We start from the raw sequence: 18290 nt of genomic DNA, 5'->3' as shown, positions 1-18290 counted from the left end.
AAAAGGTTGTCAGGACAAAGATCTACTTAACCCGAGTTGTTTACACGACAGCCGGACAAGCACTCGACAAATCAAGAAAGTTTGTCAAGACAACGATCTACATATACCGAGTTGTTTACACGATGCAGACGAAAGCCGGACAAGCACTTGACAAAATCAAGAAGATTTGACAAGACAACGATCTGCATATACCGAGTTGATTACACGGTGCAGATAAAAGCCATACAAGCGCTCGACCTATCAAGGAGCGATCCTACAACGGATGAAACAACACGACCACCATAAACTGTGGATGCGCACCACGACCAACAAATGACTACTCGGAAAAAATTCCGATCACTTGGACAACTCATTTAAAGAATAAACAAGGCGAAGACATCCAGCCAGAGAAGACATCAACAAAAAAAATAAAGAATCTTCATTCAAAAAGAAGTATAATATCCTATTACAGAGGCTAGAGTACAAAGGTCAATTACATCAAGCATCATCATCAGGAGAAGAAATATATATATATTAAGATTATCCACAATCCTCCTGGCTAAATCTTTGACCTCAGGCTCCACCTTTTCAACGGCATCTAGATATTCTTGACTCTCGGCTTCCTCTGTAATCTTGGACAAAGGCACCTCCGGAGCAAGAACCCGGACCTAGGCAAGAACATTTCTGGTACATAGTTGGGCGCACCTCTTCACGAACTCCTGGAAACGGGTCGGAACTTGAGGAATAAACTGAGCCCAAGATTGACCATCATCTGTTGGAGTCCAGAGAAGATCGGCTACTGACCGAAATGATTTCCACAAAGCATTCTAGTTCTTAGTAGCTGTCTCCAACTTGCGAGTCAAGACTTCAACAGTTTTTTGGACCTGCACAAGCCATTCAGAGTTCTCTCGAGAATAGTCCGAGTTCTTTTCCGACGGGGCTCTAGAACGCGGCCTCAACCTATCAAGAATTCAACTCGGAGAACATTTAGAGTTCTCTTGAGAATAATCCGAGTTCTTTTTTGGTGGGGCTCCAGAATGCGGCATCAACCTATCAAGAATTCAACTTAGAAAGCATTCAGAGTTCTTTCGAGAATAGTCTGAGTTCTTTTCTGACAGGGCTCCGGAACGCAGCCTCGGCCTATCAAGATTACAACTCGAAGTACATTCAGAGTTCCCTCAAGAAGTCGGGTCATGGTATGACTACGTCAAGCTGTCCGAAGCCAGGGGCAGGCCAGTTGTCCAGCTGCATCCTGAGCCAAAAGCAAGCTAGTTGTCTGACTACTCGTCATAGTTTCCGACTACTTCGGCCGCGGTGATCGACTACTCGGTTGGGGTGATCAACCACTCGACAGCTAAGGTCGACCTTGTTGCGGTGATTTGGAAATTCTAAGGTGGGGGTGATACGGGGTCTCCGGTGAGGGGACTGCCCACCCAAAGCCTTTTGACGGATTATCTAGGTTGCCTTACTCAGATCGGATCATGGTCGAACGAGAAGATTTTGCGTCAGCAAAATGAGCACGAATATGAGGATGCACGTGCATATTTATATGTACTTTCATTACTCAAGCGAAACAAAGGAAGAGACATGACATACAGTAGCATGCAAGAAGACATCGAGCACGTAAGCTAATTATGGAAAGTACTCTATGGCGCAACTGTGTTGACTTGCAATGGTATATGGATAGCCTACTACAGTTCGCGGGTTACTTGGATACACCCTTGAGAATGTCTACAAGATCCTACATATCCTCAAAAGAGGTTTTCAGTTCTTTGAACAACTCAGATTCAAGACCCCCCAACTCTTTGTTCCAAATAGAAAGAGGCTCGGGGGCTACACTCAGTGAGTGCACTTTTTCTTCAAAAAAGCGCACATCACTCAGAAGAATTCTTCAAGACAGGAGTTTTCAAAAAACATAAGATGCAAGACCCTCGAACTTTTTGTTCTAAATAGCAAGAGGCTCGGGGGCTACACTCAGTGAGTGCATTTTTTTCTTCAAAAAAGCACACATCACCGAGAAGACTTCTTCAAGACAGACCACTTCAAGGCCTCATGACAAAAAGAACCCGGACCGAGCTATATCTGAGTTCTTTTTGATAAAGAACCTAGGTATATGCTCGGGAGCCATTCGACGAAGAATTAGAGCAATTTCAAGACAAGACCCTCCAGCTCCTTGTTCCAAATAGCAAGAGGCTCGGGGGCTGCACCAAAATAGGAGTACTTTTTTCTTCAAAAAAGCACACACCACTCGAAGATCCCAAGAAACGCTACATGGTTTCACTCAAGAAAGCACTCGGGTGACGCTTGTTCCTGCTCGGCAAGACCTGGAGGAACAAGACAAGGCTTCCGGAGTTCAACCATGAAGTGCTCGGGGGCTTATCGGTGCGGGACCCATGGGATACACCGCAAGGAAGAGAGATCTAGTTTGATTAGGATTCCTCCCATATAATCCTAGTAGTAATACTACCCTGTAATCCTACTAGGACTCTACATTGTAAATCGACTAGGACTCTGGCCTCCTGACTATATAAAGGAGGGCATGACTCCTTAGATTAGAAGAAAGGAACCAAGGAGAAGGAAGTTAGAGAGACACCACTTTACAATCAATCCAACGCAAAGGCTAACACCGACTGGACGTAGGGCTATTACTCGATCACGGTCGAGGGCCTGAACCAGGATAAATCGACTGTCTCTTGCGTTTACCATCGAGTTCTGCATACGCTGAAGCCCGAACAAACTGCCCTGGGTACCCCTGTGGCAGGCTATCGGTGGTGAAACATCAACACACTCGGCATACAAACTCTTTACCGAGTGCTGAAAAAAGACAACTCGGCAAATTAGGAAAAAAACACTCGACAAAACAGAGACACACGGTAAAAAACCACCACGTGGACATCCGTCAGTTAGTGTGCCTGCTGTTAAGAGTTTGCCGAGTGTCCGTTAGTGGCTCTCGGCAAAGAAGTAAGTTTGCCAAGTGTTTTCCTTTAGCACTCGACAAAAAAATAATTTTGCCGAGTGTTTTTTGCACTCGGCAAATAAATAAGTTTTTTTCTCTAATGACCTTGAAACTTTTTCTACTCTCCCCATACAACATGTGGTACTCTATGTTAAGATTTGATATATTTCTAGATCTGTTTGCTATATTTAATTAATTTATTGAATTTCAAGAAATTTTTTGGTATAAGTCAAATTTAAACAGCAAGTGATTTCAATAATAGAATAAAATGAGTATGAAAATGATATTCATGTTATTGAGTCTGGTGTGAGGCCTTACTCGGGAAATGAAAAGAAATTTCGAAGATCTTGTTTAGGAAACACGACCATGAACGTGTGGCCGAATGATTTTTAAAATCTAAAAAAGCAAACGAAGTCTGAAAATCATGAGATTTGTCAAGATCTCATGATATCATATGTGGAGTCCGTGATAAAAAATGATAAGGTTTCTCACAATCTGTCACGTATGATATTTACAAACCGAAGTATCTCAGAAGAAGAATCGTAGCGTTAAGAAGGATTCGGTAGGATTTGGAGTCAAAGTAACGGTCGAATTGGGGTTTGACTTCAAAACTTTTTGTATAGGAAATAGAGAATATAGATTGATTCATGTGAACTTTTGGTAATTTTTTTGGATCCGTTTGATAATTTTAATTTATTAGGTGCAATTATAGGATTTTAATTGATATAGATTAAATTTGAGCTATAACTGCATGAAATAATAAGTTTTTTCTCTTCTGACCTTGAAACTTTTTCTACTTTCCACATACAACATGTTCTACTCCATTTTAAGATTTGGTATATTACTGGATCTATTTGCTATATTTAATTAATTTATTGAATTTCATGGAATTTTTTGGTATAAGTCAAATTTGAACTGCAAGTGATTCAAATAATATAATAAAATGAGTAGAAAAATGATATTCATGTTATTGAGTCCGGTGTGAGGCCTTATCCGGGAAATGAAAAGAAATTTTGAATCTCTCGTTCAGGAAACACGACCACGAACGTGTTGCTGAATGGTTTTTAAATTCTAAAAAATCAAACGAAATCTGAAAAACATGTGATTTGTCAAGATCTCATGATATCATACGTGGAGGCCATGATAAAAAATTAAGAAGGTTTTGCACAATCTGTCATGTATGATGTTTACAAACCGAAGTATCTCATAAGAAGAATCGAAGCGTTGAGAAGAATTCGGTAGGATTTGGAGTCAAAGTGACGGTCGAATTAGGGTTTGCCTTCAAAACTTTTTGTATAGGCAATAAAGAACATAGATTGATTCATGTGAAATTTTAGTATTTTTTTGGATCTGTTTGATAATTTTAATTTATTAAGTGCAATTATAGGATTTTAATTGATATAGATTGAATTTGAGCTATAACTGCATAAAATAATCAAATAATATTTTTAGAAAAATCAAATATATATTGTTCAATGAATTTGAGAAGGTATTTTCAAAGTACATTGGAATAAATTGAGGAAACCACGTTATGGAAAAGGAGGAAAATGAAAAAAAAATACGTGTGCCGAGTGCCTATGATCTGACACTCGGTAAAACTGGGGTTTGCCGAGTGTTGGACCTAGAACACTTGACAAACTGCTTCACAGCCCCACACACGCGCAGTAGTTTATGGTTCAAAAATGAAAAAAAGAAAACAGATTTGCCGAGTGCCCGCGATCTAGCACTCGGCAAACCTTGGCTTTGCCGAGTGCTAGATCGTGGGCACTCGACAAACCTCCATCGTACATAGCCCCAGCCACACACACACGCACACACTCACACACGCACACCTGCGCCTGCACACACGCTGATAGTTTCTATGGTTATACTAGTTAGGCAGCAGAGAGACCATACATGTTGTTCAATCTTATCTCAGACATGCAATCTCTTCTCCTTTGTGCAGAATCAATCGATGGCATCGAATGAGCCTCATGACCCAGCGTGGTCGTAGTGGAACCCGTGGCCTAAGTGACTACTTGTGATTTTATTTGTATTTGCATTTGTGGATTACCTGTGACTACTTATGACTATTTGTGGTTGTGAATGAACCTACTAGTGATTCTGAAGTTTATTTGCATTTATGTTGTGTCGATATATCTATATGAACTGTCTGTGATGCTTATTATAAACTATGTGTGATGCCTATAATGTTTATTTGAGTGGGGTACGTTATACGTGACCGAACAATAAAAACAGGGAATATATGGTCGATTTGCCAAGTGTTACACTCGGCAAAGAGGCCTTTTGCCGATTGCCAGGGTAAAAACATTCGGCAAAGCGGACACATGGCAAATTTCTGTGCATTCTAGGACTAAAATAGCTTCTTTGTCGAGTGTCTGCGCTGTGACACTCGACAAAAAAGCCAACATTTATACGTTCCGGGCTAGCCTTTGCCGAGTGTCCAGTATTTGACACTCGACAAATAAGGCAGGCTTGCCGAGGGCTCAGGATTTGACACTCAGGTTTGCCGAGTGTCAGGTCTGGGACACTCGGCAAACGCACCGTGACCGTCTCCACGCCGTTGCGTTACTTTTTTTCGTCGAACGTCGGTTTCAGCTCTCGACAAAATATTTGCTGAGTGACCGATAGAAAACACTCGGCAAAGAAATGTTTGTCGGTACTGTAGATGCCGTGTGCTGTTTACCGAGTGTTACACTCGGCAAAGAATTTGTCGAGTGTTTTGTGGGCTTTATCGAGTGCCTGTGGCACATGACAAAGGCACTGTTTCCGATAGTGGGGCGGCCAGAAGCTCATGGTGGAGCGGCCGAGCGAGATTCCGGTGATGACGTACTGGATGTCGCCCATCCATGCAGAAGACCAGTCGGCGGTGCTGTAGGTGATGTTGAAGCCCTCTAGGTAGTACGTCGGCTCGATGCCGAAGGAGTACGACATGCTCATGTTCCGGCAGCGGGTTGTGCAGCCCGGCAGCCCCATCATCAGCTGGCGCCCCTCGTCGCTAGCGACAGCGAGAAGATGATGAGCTGCAACAATGACGCCGCCGCTGACGTCGTTGTCATCGCAGTAGTTGATGATCTGTACTTTGGCATGGCTTCGAACATCAAGATATCCATTATTATCATGCATATATGGATCGACTCTCCTTTTCTCGTTTTTTTTGGCTATGTGAGATCGATGGTGCTAGAGACGCACACAGGTATATACAGTTTTAGCGTCTGACGCTTGCATACATAGTGTCTGTTGGATCGGAGCTTGAAGTGATGGCCTAACCCATGTAGCAGGATACATATCAGACATCCTTAGTAACTCCCGAGGACCCAACATTCCTTTCGAAAATCCAAACTTGCAGGCGAGTAGCACGAGAAGAACTACAACAAATTAAGGAGTACACTGTTAGTTTAATCTCCATTAATTGGCCCAACGGCTAATCGGACCCCTTAACCGCATCCTGATCTGAGACACTTAACAGACCACTGGTCGGCGGCTCCCTATCACACAGCGCTATATAAAGAGAGAGGTGGGATCTAGGGCATAGGGGACGAGGTTCGACGCCGCAACTAGACCCTACCGAAGAACCCTAGAAGCCCCTCCGATCGTGGGCGCGCTACAAGTGACGGGAAGCTCCGCCGGGCTTGTCGCCGTCCTCTGGACATTACCGGACCGCACTCCATTCTTCCTCCTCTGTCAACCCTAAAGGTATGGATCTCTCTATCTACTCTATCTCCCTCTCCTGAGTCATGTTTCTAGATCGATTTGAACCAAATAGAGATGAATCCACCAACTAATCTACACCTAGATGATCTTAAGAAGCCTTCATTGGTATCAAAGCTAGGTTCTAGGTGTAGATTTAGTAAGGGTAGCAGCAATTAGAAGGAGGTGAGAGATCCGATTCGGATCTAAGCAAAGGGTTCGATGTGAACCCTAACCCTAATCGGGGTGAAGAAAAGAATAGTAAAGGGGGTCTCGGTTTCGAGAACAACTCGAACCCTAACCCTAACCCACGAAGACAGAAGGGGAAGATGAATAGTAGGGCCAACCCTAACCCTAACCCTAACCATAAATCGGACCAGCTCCAAGAAGAAGAAGAAGTTCAAATCGAGAAGATCAAGGGGAAAGGGGAAGGGCTAGGGAGGCGGCTTACCTCGCCGCCCTCCACTCAACGGATCACCTCGAGAAGGGCCTCCACGCTGATGTACTGCGGCCGTGCTAGGCCGCCCGACGGCGGCGCGCTCACCCATTAAGGAGCACGCGCGCTGGCGACGACTCCACCATCCCTCCACCCTCAGGCTCCCGCTCAGGTGGCTCTTAGCAGCAGGCCACCACAGGGGAAGCCTCGAGCCGGGTGGTCAAGGGCAACGGCGAAAGGCTGCTCGACGGTGGCACGCTCCGCCTCGGGCATGTGTGCTCACCGACGAGGGGCCCCACGGAGGCGCCACCATCTCCGACCACCGAGGTTCTAGAGAGAGAAGGAAGAGAGAGCGGGCCATCGTGGGCGAAGAGAGAGAGAGAGAGAAAGGGGAGAGTGGAGTGAGCTAGGGTTTGGGGGAGCGGCACCATCACACCATTTTGTTCCGCCGAGACACGCGCTCAGCCGTTGATCTCCATCGAACGGCGCAGAAGCGACGGACCGGAGGTCGGCACAGGCGGGCGTGAGCGGGCGGGCGGTTTTGCCAGCCCAGGCCCAGGTTGCGGCCTAGGAAGGCGCAACACACGCGCAAGCAAGGTGGGCCGGGCTGAAAGCAGTCTGGGCCGAAGAAACAGTAAAGAATTGAGTCTTTTTCTTTTTCCAGTAAAATAGTTAATTTCTAGAAATTGATTAATGACTCAAAGAAAATTAGTTAAGTAATTTTTCCTATGGGTCCGATTCACCAATTATTTTTAAATTTTCGCTGCAAATTTTAATGTTGATTATATTCTAATTAAATTCGAACCAACAGAAGAATTTAATTTGAAGAGCAGTTATATTTAATAAATTATGATTATGTTTATCCTCTAATTAAATTGGAATCAATGGTGAAATTTTAAATTAGAGGAGTAGTCTGTTTTATTTAAGTAAGATCAGTGTTCGCCTAAATGGATTAAATGGTCGTTTAAACGGTTAGTAAACGGTAAACGGTGGTAAACTGTTTTGTTTAGGGGGTAAATGGAAATTAAACAGTTGACCTTTTAAACGGTAAAAAAAACGGGAAAAAACAGCCTAAATGGCCTAAACGGAACGGAGATAAACAACATTAAATAAGGTAAACAGTTGTTTAAACGGCCGTTTAGGCGAACACGAGGTAAATCTAGTTCAGTTTGGTATGGATAAATTTGTATACTTAAGTTTATTATATTTATAAATGTGTACACTTGATATGTTACGTGCATAAATATCTATATTTGGTTCTTTTCGCATGCATAAATATATATACATACCAAAATAATTGATTTTTACTCGGATAAATATGTATAAATGCTAGAATACTTGATTTTTTACGTGCACATATATAATTATATGTATTTTTTTTTAAAAGTATAAAACCGTTTAGACTGTTTAACTTCATTTAAACACCGTGTAAACAGCCTAAACGCTAAACGAAGGGCGACCGTGTAAAGACCGTTTACCGTTTAGGAAAACATTGAAGATTATGGTATTGTAATTTTTTGACCAACGTTGATGATGACAATATTATAATGAATTTAAGTTTGAAGTATAAATCTCTGGAAAATTTTATACCAACGTGGTGAATTTTTCAGAGAGTAGATAAGGACCAAGAAATGCTCCTAAACTAAAAGAATATATTTTATTATTAAGTTTTCGCTGCAATGATGTTGATTATCTTCTAATTAAATTTGAACCAACGTTAGAATTTAATTTTGAAGAGTAGTTATATGTATTTGAAGTTGATTTATGAGTTTTATATATTAATTCTATTTTCTGCCCAACGGTGATGTAGAATTGATGCAGAAGCATATTGTATGTTTTATTTTTTAATCAATGAGATCACTCGGCTGCATGTCAACAGACTACAATATTAGGCTATGTGAATGAAAAGGCTTGAGTCAAGCCACTTTAGGACTGGTTTTTTTGTTAGTTTACTAATTTTCTGATTAAATTGAAACTAATGAGAATATTTAATTAGAAAATGAAGAAATAAGTGAATGTTTTAGTCGTCATGACTAAGTTTTCGTTACAGTAAATTGTGTATAAATTTATCCCGCATGGGGAAAAGTTTTGGCATAGTACTTATGCTAGTCAATCCTGCATAGCGGAAAAAGTTTTGTGATGATTCACATGTTTTGTATCCCACATAGCGAGAGAAGTTTGGGTAGCTCTTATGCTGTTCTAGTATTGACCGTGGCACAATAGAAATACATCATCATGGGCAATACTAACCAAAAGATAAAGAAAAGATACAAGCGTGACTTGTAAAAGTACTGCTAATGAAAGACCTCGTTGAGTTCTTGAAGTGAAATAAGGAAAGTATACTCCTAAACGGATCAAGAAATAACTTTATTTACATGACATAATCACGTGAATGAAGTAACTTATAAGTGTCTCCTCGTTCACAGGCTTTCTGAATAGTTCTCGAAATCATGGCAATAAAGTTTATGCCATATTTCGAGGGGGAGAATATTAAGATCAATTAAGAAAAATACTCTTCATTAAGAGTGAGATAAAGATTAGATAAGAAAGATACTCTTCATTGAGAGTGAGATAAAGATTGATTAAGATGAAACCGTTGGAGGAGTACATCGGTCACAACAATAATACCCCTAAGCAGAGAAATAGCTAAATTCTAGGATTTTTTAAAGTTTCGACAGGAAGATAGCGTAGTCAGCCTCAAAAATGTTATGGTGGTGCTTAAAGCGTCATATGAGGTTTTAACAGATTAAACCCAAAATAAGATATTGAAGATACACCATTTTTTAAAAAGATGGGAAGATCTAGGGGAGAACGGTATGTAGAGACCTATGACTTGAAGAGAAGCGGGACTGCGTGCCCACTTCAGTGATTCAGGAGCAACAACTTTCTCAATACCTATTGATGTTGTATGACTAATACAACACCTGTTGTTAGCTCTTCGAACAAGATGAATAATGTAAACAAGGACCTTGTAATGCAGAAGCCTGTAAAATTAATTGCCTCTTGGCAATGAAGAGCAACAACAACCCCATATAAAAGTGCCAGTAGCTGAGGCCCCAGAAGGTCTCAAAGGATTAGTAAACCAGTTTTCTGATGACTATAAAGTCTATATTAGTGAAGAAATTCAAATGGAGGGTGATCCCACCTCATTTAAAGAAGCCATAAGAAGCGTTTACTCGTTTAAATGGCAAGGAGCTATGAAAGTTGAAATGAATTCGATGAATACCAACGATGTTTGAGACTTAGAAGTAATTCCTAATGGAGCCAAAATAGTAGGTTGTTAATGGGTCTACAAGACAAAATATGACTCCAAAAAGAATATAGAAAGATATAAAGCACGACTTGTAGCAATATGCTTTACGCAAAGAGAATGAATAGATTACAATGAGAGTTTTCTCTCCAGTCTTATGCAAGGATTCTTTTAGAATCATAATGTTGTTCATGGCATATTACGATTTAGAGTTACATCAGATGGATGTAAAGACAACATTCCTCAACGGGGATTTATAGAGAACACAAATTACATGGCACAACCCAAAAGGTTTTGTCATGGAAGAAAATAACATATGGGATGCCGCCTGTAAAAATCCATTTATGGATTAAAAGTAAGTCTCTAATCAGTAGTATTTGAAGTTGATGAAACGATAAAAAAGTTTGGGTTTTAAAGAAAATGAGAAGGACAATAGCGTTATGTGAAGATCAAGAATGAAAAAGTCATTTTCCACATCCTATGAATAGATGATATTCTACTCACTAGTAGTGATGTTAATCTGTCATTAGAGAAGAAGAAGTTTTGTCCTCAAGTTTCAACGTGAATGATCTTGGTGAAGCGACATTGGTTCTAGGAATCGAAATTCACCGAGATAGAAGAAAATAGGGTATTAGGACTATCGCAAAGGCATACTTAGAAAAAATTCTAAAGAAATAAAGTATGCATGCGAGTAAACCTACGCCTGCTCCTATAAGTCAAGGGTAATAGATTTGAGAACTTTAAGTGTTCCAGGAACCGATATGAGATCGATCAAATGAATATGGTTCCATATGCTTTAGCTGTTGGAAGCTTGATGAGTGTACAAGTACAAGTAAGAACTTACCCTGACGTAGTTTACATATCCGGGATATTTTGGCAGAAGTCCAATCTAGATATAGATCACTGGAATGGAGTTGAAAATATCTTGCAATTTTGCAAAGTATCATAGGCCTCATGCTGAGTAAGAAAGAACAAGTACTCTCAAATAGTTGAGGGTATAAATGTTAAGTCTTGGCGAGATGTATAGTAAAATCCACAGCAGTTGCTAACACTCATAGTTAGAGTATTATTATGGAAAAGCTCTAAAGAAACAATTGTGATGTCATCAGTGATGCATACCATAGTATAGCTTGACATGAGGCTTAAGAAACAGGCAAAAGGAGTTTAAGGGAATTTATACCCGGATTTAACAATGGTAGACAACAACAATAACCATTTAAAGTAAGTTAACTCCTAAGACAACAGGTCAAGTGTGCTGCCAAACACATTGACACTAAGTTATATGTTGTAAAGGAGAAAATCCAGAATCATTCTGAAAGCATTGAGCACATAAGTACCGAGTAAGTACTTGTGAATCCACTTACCAAAGGCTAACCACCCAGTGCGTTCAGAGAACACACAGTCGACATGGGTTTATGGGAAAACCTATGATTTCTGGATACTAAGGGCCTAGTTGAGTATCTGTTTCAAAACATAGAAGGAGCATTGTAGCTGTTAAATTTAATGGTAACTGACCATAACGATGAGGCACGCTCTATGCACTAATCTGTGATGGAATGGGAACAAGATAAAGTAAGTAAGTTAAGTTTGAGTCATAAGGTGGGGTCAAGGAGGAAAATGTTAGTGATCTCCACCAATTGGCCCAACGGCCAATCAGACCCCTTGACCGTGTCTTGATCGGGGACGCTTAACCGACCACTGGTCGGCGGGCCCCTATCACACAGCGCTATATAAAGAGAGAGGTGGGGGCCAGGGCACAGGGGACGAGGTTCGATGCAGCAACTGGACCCTACCGAAGAACCCTAGAAGCCCCTCCGATTGTGGGCGCGCTGCAAGTGATGGGAAGCTCCGCCGGGCTCACCGCCGTCCTCTGGACATTACCGGACCGCACTTCGTTCTTCCTCCTCTGTCAACCCCGAAGGTATGGATCTCTCTCTACTCTATCTCCCTCTCGCGAGTCATGTTTCTAGATCGATTTGAACCAAATAGAGATGAATCCACCCACTAATCTACACCTAGATGATCTTAAGAAGCCTTCATACATGTCACCAGTTCACCAAAACAAGGTCCATGCATGAGGATTTACATGGAAATAGTGGGCTGTTAGCGAAGCAAGGGTCTGCAATCGGTGCACCAATTAAAGCGAACCAAATCCAAATTTTTTTTGGCTTGTTCAAGGTTGTGCCAGCAACATTCCATGGGTAATGAGAATTAAGGAGTACAGTTAAGACTCCTACAATCTGCACTAATCAAGAGAAGCTCAACTGGCCACGGCCGAACACCTTCTGTGTCTGCACGCATGCCAGCCACACCAACATCAACAACGGCGCCTGCATCGACTGGGTATATATATATATATAACTAAAAAGAAACACTTTTTGGTGCGAAGTTTGTTTTGGGTCTGCCTCTCTCCGTGCGATACCGCGCTCCGTCATACGTCGAGAAGGAAGGTGGGATCGTGGATCGTCGTTCCCTTCCTTGCGCCTCCGTGGTTCCATGCGAAGATATGGAAGGTGGGATCGCAATCACTGGCGAGGCAATCACGCACAATCACCATCGAGCGATCGGCCTCCATGACCCAAATAGCGAACCCGCCGTCCGTGAGCTGTGAGATTACGCGCGCCATGAGACCTCGCCGCCGCCCGCGACCAAGTACGACGCCGCGACCTGCGCCTCCGCCGCCTCCGCCTACTACCCTCATCAACGCAATCAATCCCACCACCGGTGCCCTCACACGATCACATCACCCTCGTGAGTAGCGTGGGGGCGCGGCTTGGGGGTTTTGAGCGTCCGGCGGCGTGCGGCGCTCGGCCCCTTAAGTATGGTGCCTGGCATGCGGCCGTGCTCGCTGCGCCGCGGCGCTGCCTTCTCCAGTGTGCTATGGATGTTTTTCTAGTACTTTGTATGATCTTTCTATGGAGTATTTTAACTCGATTTTTGGTTGGATGGATTGGGAGATATGATTTTTTTGTCCTTCGGTAGGTTGTTATAAAAATAGAATATGGTGATGTTTGACCTTGGTTTGAATACCAAAGTTGTAGCTCATTCAGTGTAGATGCTTGGGGAGTATTTGTTATTATCACTGTTATGGTTTTAAGTATACAAAAAACACGAAGAGCGCTGCTGCTGTTTTTGAGGGGTGAAGCGGGGTTGTTTTCGTCGGTTGTTGGATTCTGTAGCTAAAATAAGAAAATGTTATCTCTTTTACTTTCCAACATGTTGCAGGTATATAAGGAGCAGATCAGTGATCTGTCAAACTATCTTGGTGTGTCATGCATGTATATTTATCTACTAGGAAATTATTCTGAAACTGTTTTGGGGGAAAGAAAAATCTTCTTCCATAAGGAAATTATCTTAGTGTCTGGAGCTGCTTTTCGCACTCACGGAAATGTTTCTAGGCTATATGGTTGAATTGTCCCGCTGAATAGCCTTAGCTTGAAATGGTTCTAAAAATAATAATCTATTTTAACCGTGCTACAGCTCCTTCGAATCGGACACCAACAGTAAGGAGCTACAACATCGACAGATCATTCTTGTGACTCCGAAGGTGATCTCTGGTTTCAAATTCAAATTCACATATATCTTATCCCCTAATCTAATTCCTTTTTGAGAAAGAAATGGATTTGGAAATGTGGAAGCAGACAAAAGACATTGCACACATGGTTCAGATTATAAAGCATGGCCTTTTTTTTGTTACTTCACATTGATCTATGTAATAGTGATGGATGCTGCAGGTTCATATTAGGCACCAAGATGGCAAGATAGAATAGGTTGCTGAGTTGCACATGTATGGGAAAATGAGTTGATAATATAGGAATGAAAAACATATAGTACTGACCTAGAGAAAAACATTGAAATCAATCACCCACCGTTCTCTTTGCATTTATGCAGTACCTCTTTGCATTTTTACTGTTTTTAGGCAGCAGTGCAGCACCAAACCTCTCTCTCTGCTCTTTCACTTTGTGCCAACAGCAGTAGCCATCTCATGTCCCTGATCTGCAGGTCAAGTAGCAGCAACAGCTAGCCTAGGAACAACAGTTCTCGCTACATCAATTGTTCATTCATTAGTTGTCAGTGCAGGGTGCATGGTATTTGTTCTCGGCAACTTCTAGGCTTTGAATCTATGCTTGGTAATTAGTGGTTTGGTTAGGCTTCTGGCTAGAGCTATTTTCAGTGAGTTATCTTGCTTGTGTTTAGTACTTCTCAATTAGCTCTCGGTTTAATAGTTCTCATATTAATTCTCGATTAGCTATTTTTAGTGAGTTATCTTGCATGATTCAATTATCTTGCATGGCTCATTTGATTAATTTTGTTCCCTATAATTTTTTTAGAGTATAGATATATACAGTATAGAGAGTATTGTCCTTAATTTTGTTGTGGCACAAATCTTTGTATTCCTCACCTATGCTGGGCACTTGGACTCATGCCTGATATTTTGGCATGTGTCGTAGTACACAGGTATACTACATAACTTGTATCTGTATTTTCATTTCGTGCCTCCTCTGAACCTTTCAATGCTGATGGTGGTTGTATAAATGTTTGCTGTTGTACTTTTTGGCAGCCACTTGAAGAACACGTGAAAGTGAAGCCTGCACAATTTTGTCATGTTCCGGTAAAAATGTTGCCTGCTCAAGTGTTTTTTAAAATAAATCAAGTCTGCATCATGCAACAGCAATGCTGACTTTGCTTTTATTTGTCAGATACCAAATATCATTAATCTCCATGATGTCAGAACATTTGGCACATCCCTTTGTTGCTCAGAGTATGTTATATGAAATTATTTGTATGCATGATTGCCAAATTCTCATTTGACATGGTTAACCTGAAATCTTTTCTCTCTTTATAGGACCAGAAGGCCCATGAAGCTATTTTGAGAGTGTTAGACCTTCAGTGGCATGCCACTGGACCAAAGTATTATAAGCTCTTCCAGTTGGCTTCATTTGTAGGAATACTTACATGTATTATTTCTTCATGCGTGCAATGTGGTTAAAGTTGCTCGAGAACCCCAATTGTCTCAATGGACTGAAAAAGCCAACAGATGTGATAGATTGAAATCTCCAGTTGGTTTGTTGATCATTTTAACTACTGTTTCCAATACCGAATCGACTCTCTTAGCTTATATATAACAACCAGTGCTTGATATTGTGGCATGAAAATCCTTTTCAGGTTAGGATTGCTATGGTTGGAAAGTATACTAGCCTGTTAGATTCCTACCTATCTGTTATCAAGGTGCCATTACTATTTTATATCTCATAACGCAGATCCATTTTTGAACCAAACTGGTGGGTCTTATCTGTTTCTTCATCTTCTGTCAAGCTCTTTTGCATGCGTCGGTTGCTTTAATTTGGACAGGAAACTTGTGGTGGACTGGGTTCCTTCCTGTGATCTTGAAGATTCTACCGCAGAAGAGGTCAGTTTTATTTATGCCTTATCAATTCTTCTTTTATATATCTTAGAGAATTAACTGACTAATTGGGATACCATCTCATTTGCAGACTCCTGATGCTACCTATGAAAAAGCATGGGAGTCGCTAAAGGTAAGCATAGAATGCCCTCTTGTGACATGCCACTAGCCCACAATATAGAAATCTGAACGAATTTTTGCACCTCAGGGTGCAGATGGTGCCAGGAGGTTTTGGAGACAGAGAAGTCCAATGGAAAATTCTTGCTACAAAATATGCGCGAGAATTCCATATCTTGTCATTTGCTTAGGTATAAAAAGGTAGACACATGATATTAACACGGGTGGTAGATGCTTACATGCATATACGCACACATCCAAATGAGTCATCACACAAAAATACATTCTGGAAAATAGGAGCAACTACATCATGACTAACATGGATGGTCAGGTTCCACCACAGGAACCTAAACAGATGAGCTACACTCAATTCACATATAATGAATATCTTCCACTACAAGAACCTAAACAGATGAGCTACACTCAATTCACATATATTAAATATCTTTGATTTATCCCTTTGTGTACAATTTTTGCCTTCGCCCAATGGTTTACGAGGATACATTGGCTACGAATCTTGGCTATGTTATAACGCTACTAGGAACTCAAGGAGACAAGGACCCTTAAGGGCAAGGCCAGTGCAAGCAGCATGATTGTTAGCCCTAGCTAAAAAGTTATAGTCCATGTAGACATCGATAAATGAGACCTCTATCTTCCCAATGCAGGCCTATTGTCCTTGATTTTCGAGCCCACCTTTATCTGTCATACGAGTAGTCTAAGGGCAGTCCCAATGAAAGAAACTAGTAGTTTCTATAGCATAGGATACCGCACCAAAAAAGTACTGCTTTCCAACCCATGGTTTCTATGAGTAATAACTATTTTCTCTTTCTCTCTCCCAACTCTATCTTTTCCTCCAATGGGAGTGCGACACGAGCTCCCTAGAAACTGGTGGTTTATCCCCAATGGCGATTTCATGGTTTCTTGGTGCATTGGGTCAAGAGTAGACCTGGTTTCTTCATGAAGAAACCATTTCTATGATTTTTGCTCTCTTTCTTCATTAATTACGTTGCCATGTCAGCATTTTGCCTACGTGGCAAGTCATTTAATGAGGATAGAAACCATCATCAATGCACCATTGGACTGCCCTAAAGCACGTAGAAACACAAGGGCACAAGTCTTAAAATCCAGCGTCATTTGGAGTCCTCGTTCTCTCCAACGCCCACTTTACTGGTTGCCACAACCTTTTGTACGTCAGGCAAGGCTATTGTCTCCTCTAGAAGACAATCTGACGCTCTGCATGGCTACTATCCTAGCTGATCTAGAGCATCGGTGCGGATGTGGAATCTTGGGCAGTACTCCAGGGTGGCGCGTTGTGGAAGGCCTTAGTACACTTGCTAGCTTTTGTAGTCAAGGTGGATGGAGTTCTTCGCCTCCAATAGAAATCTTTTTATTTGTTGTATTGACTATTAATGTTAAACTTAATATGTGGAGTTAGTTAGACTATCTAAGAGTAATAATTTTAGAAGGGAAAATTAATTAAATATATCAATTAATCAATAATTATTTATATAATGTTTATCTTGAAATTATAAATTTATAAATTATATAAAATAATTTACATTAGCAAAAAATTGAAGTATTAAAATAATTTATAATGATAAATATATTAGGTTTCAAATAAATTAAAAAAAGATTAAAATTTATTTAATATTTATGTATCATTAATAATATTAAATTAATATTAAAAGTTACTTATAGATATTCTACTAAATAGTTCAATGCATCATTAGTAATATTTAAATTAAATAATTAGTCACTAGTCTTGGAGAGAAAACTTTTAAATTCATTATACCTTGTTCTTTGTAGATATGGATAAATGTCGGATATTTAGTACGGATCTGAAATTGGATAGAAAAAACTACTGAAAAATGAGTTCGGATACATCCATTTAATATCCACATTAGAAACAATATGAATACGGAAATCCATATTATAAGTTTTAACGGATACGAATTCGGATAATTCAGATTTTGAGACATCCATTTTCATCCCTAATTGCGTAGTACTAGAATTTTTTTTTTTTGCCAAGTCTTCCTCCATTGGGCCATCATGTATCTATATATTCTATCTTTTCCGGAACAATACAAACAATGCTATGTCCATCAAGGTTTGTGTCCCCCGAGTTTGTGCATCCAGTGAACTAACAAAATTAAAAGCAATGGCTCAGGCCTTTCTCGTAGCTTCACCACGATCAACAGAGACGGTCACTTTGGTTTCAACGCTCCTTCCCACGCGCCGCTGACACTTCCTCTTTCCTCTCCCCGTCTCCCGCCTCTCCTTCCATAATTTCCGTAATTCCATAACTTTCTTTGACTATCGTTGTTCTTCCAAAGCACGCAGGAGAAAAAAAAGAAAGATCAAATGTTAACGGGAGAAAATCACGTTTGCCTGCCATGCATATGTATGGGAGACAAATATCATGCCCCCAACCCCACGCCCTCGCCCGCTCGCGTCAACC

The sequence above is a fragment of the Miscanthus floridulus genome, chromosome 9, assembly GCF_019320115.1.
Source record: "Miscanthus floridulus cultivar M001 chromosome 9, ASM1932011v1, whole genome shotgun sequence".
Classification (NCBI taxonomy): domain Eukaryota; kingdom Viridiplantae; phylum Streptophyta; class Magnoliopsida; order Poales; family Poaceae; genus Miscanthus; species Miscanthus floridulus.
This window is presented reverse-complemented; position numbering follows the sequence as displayed.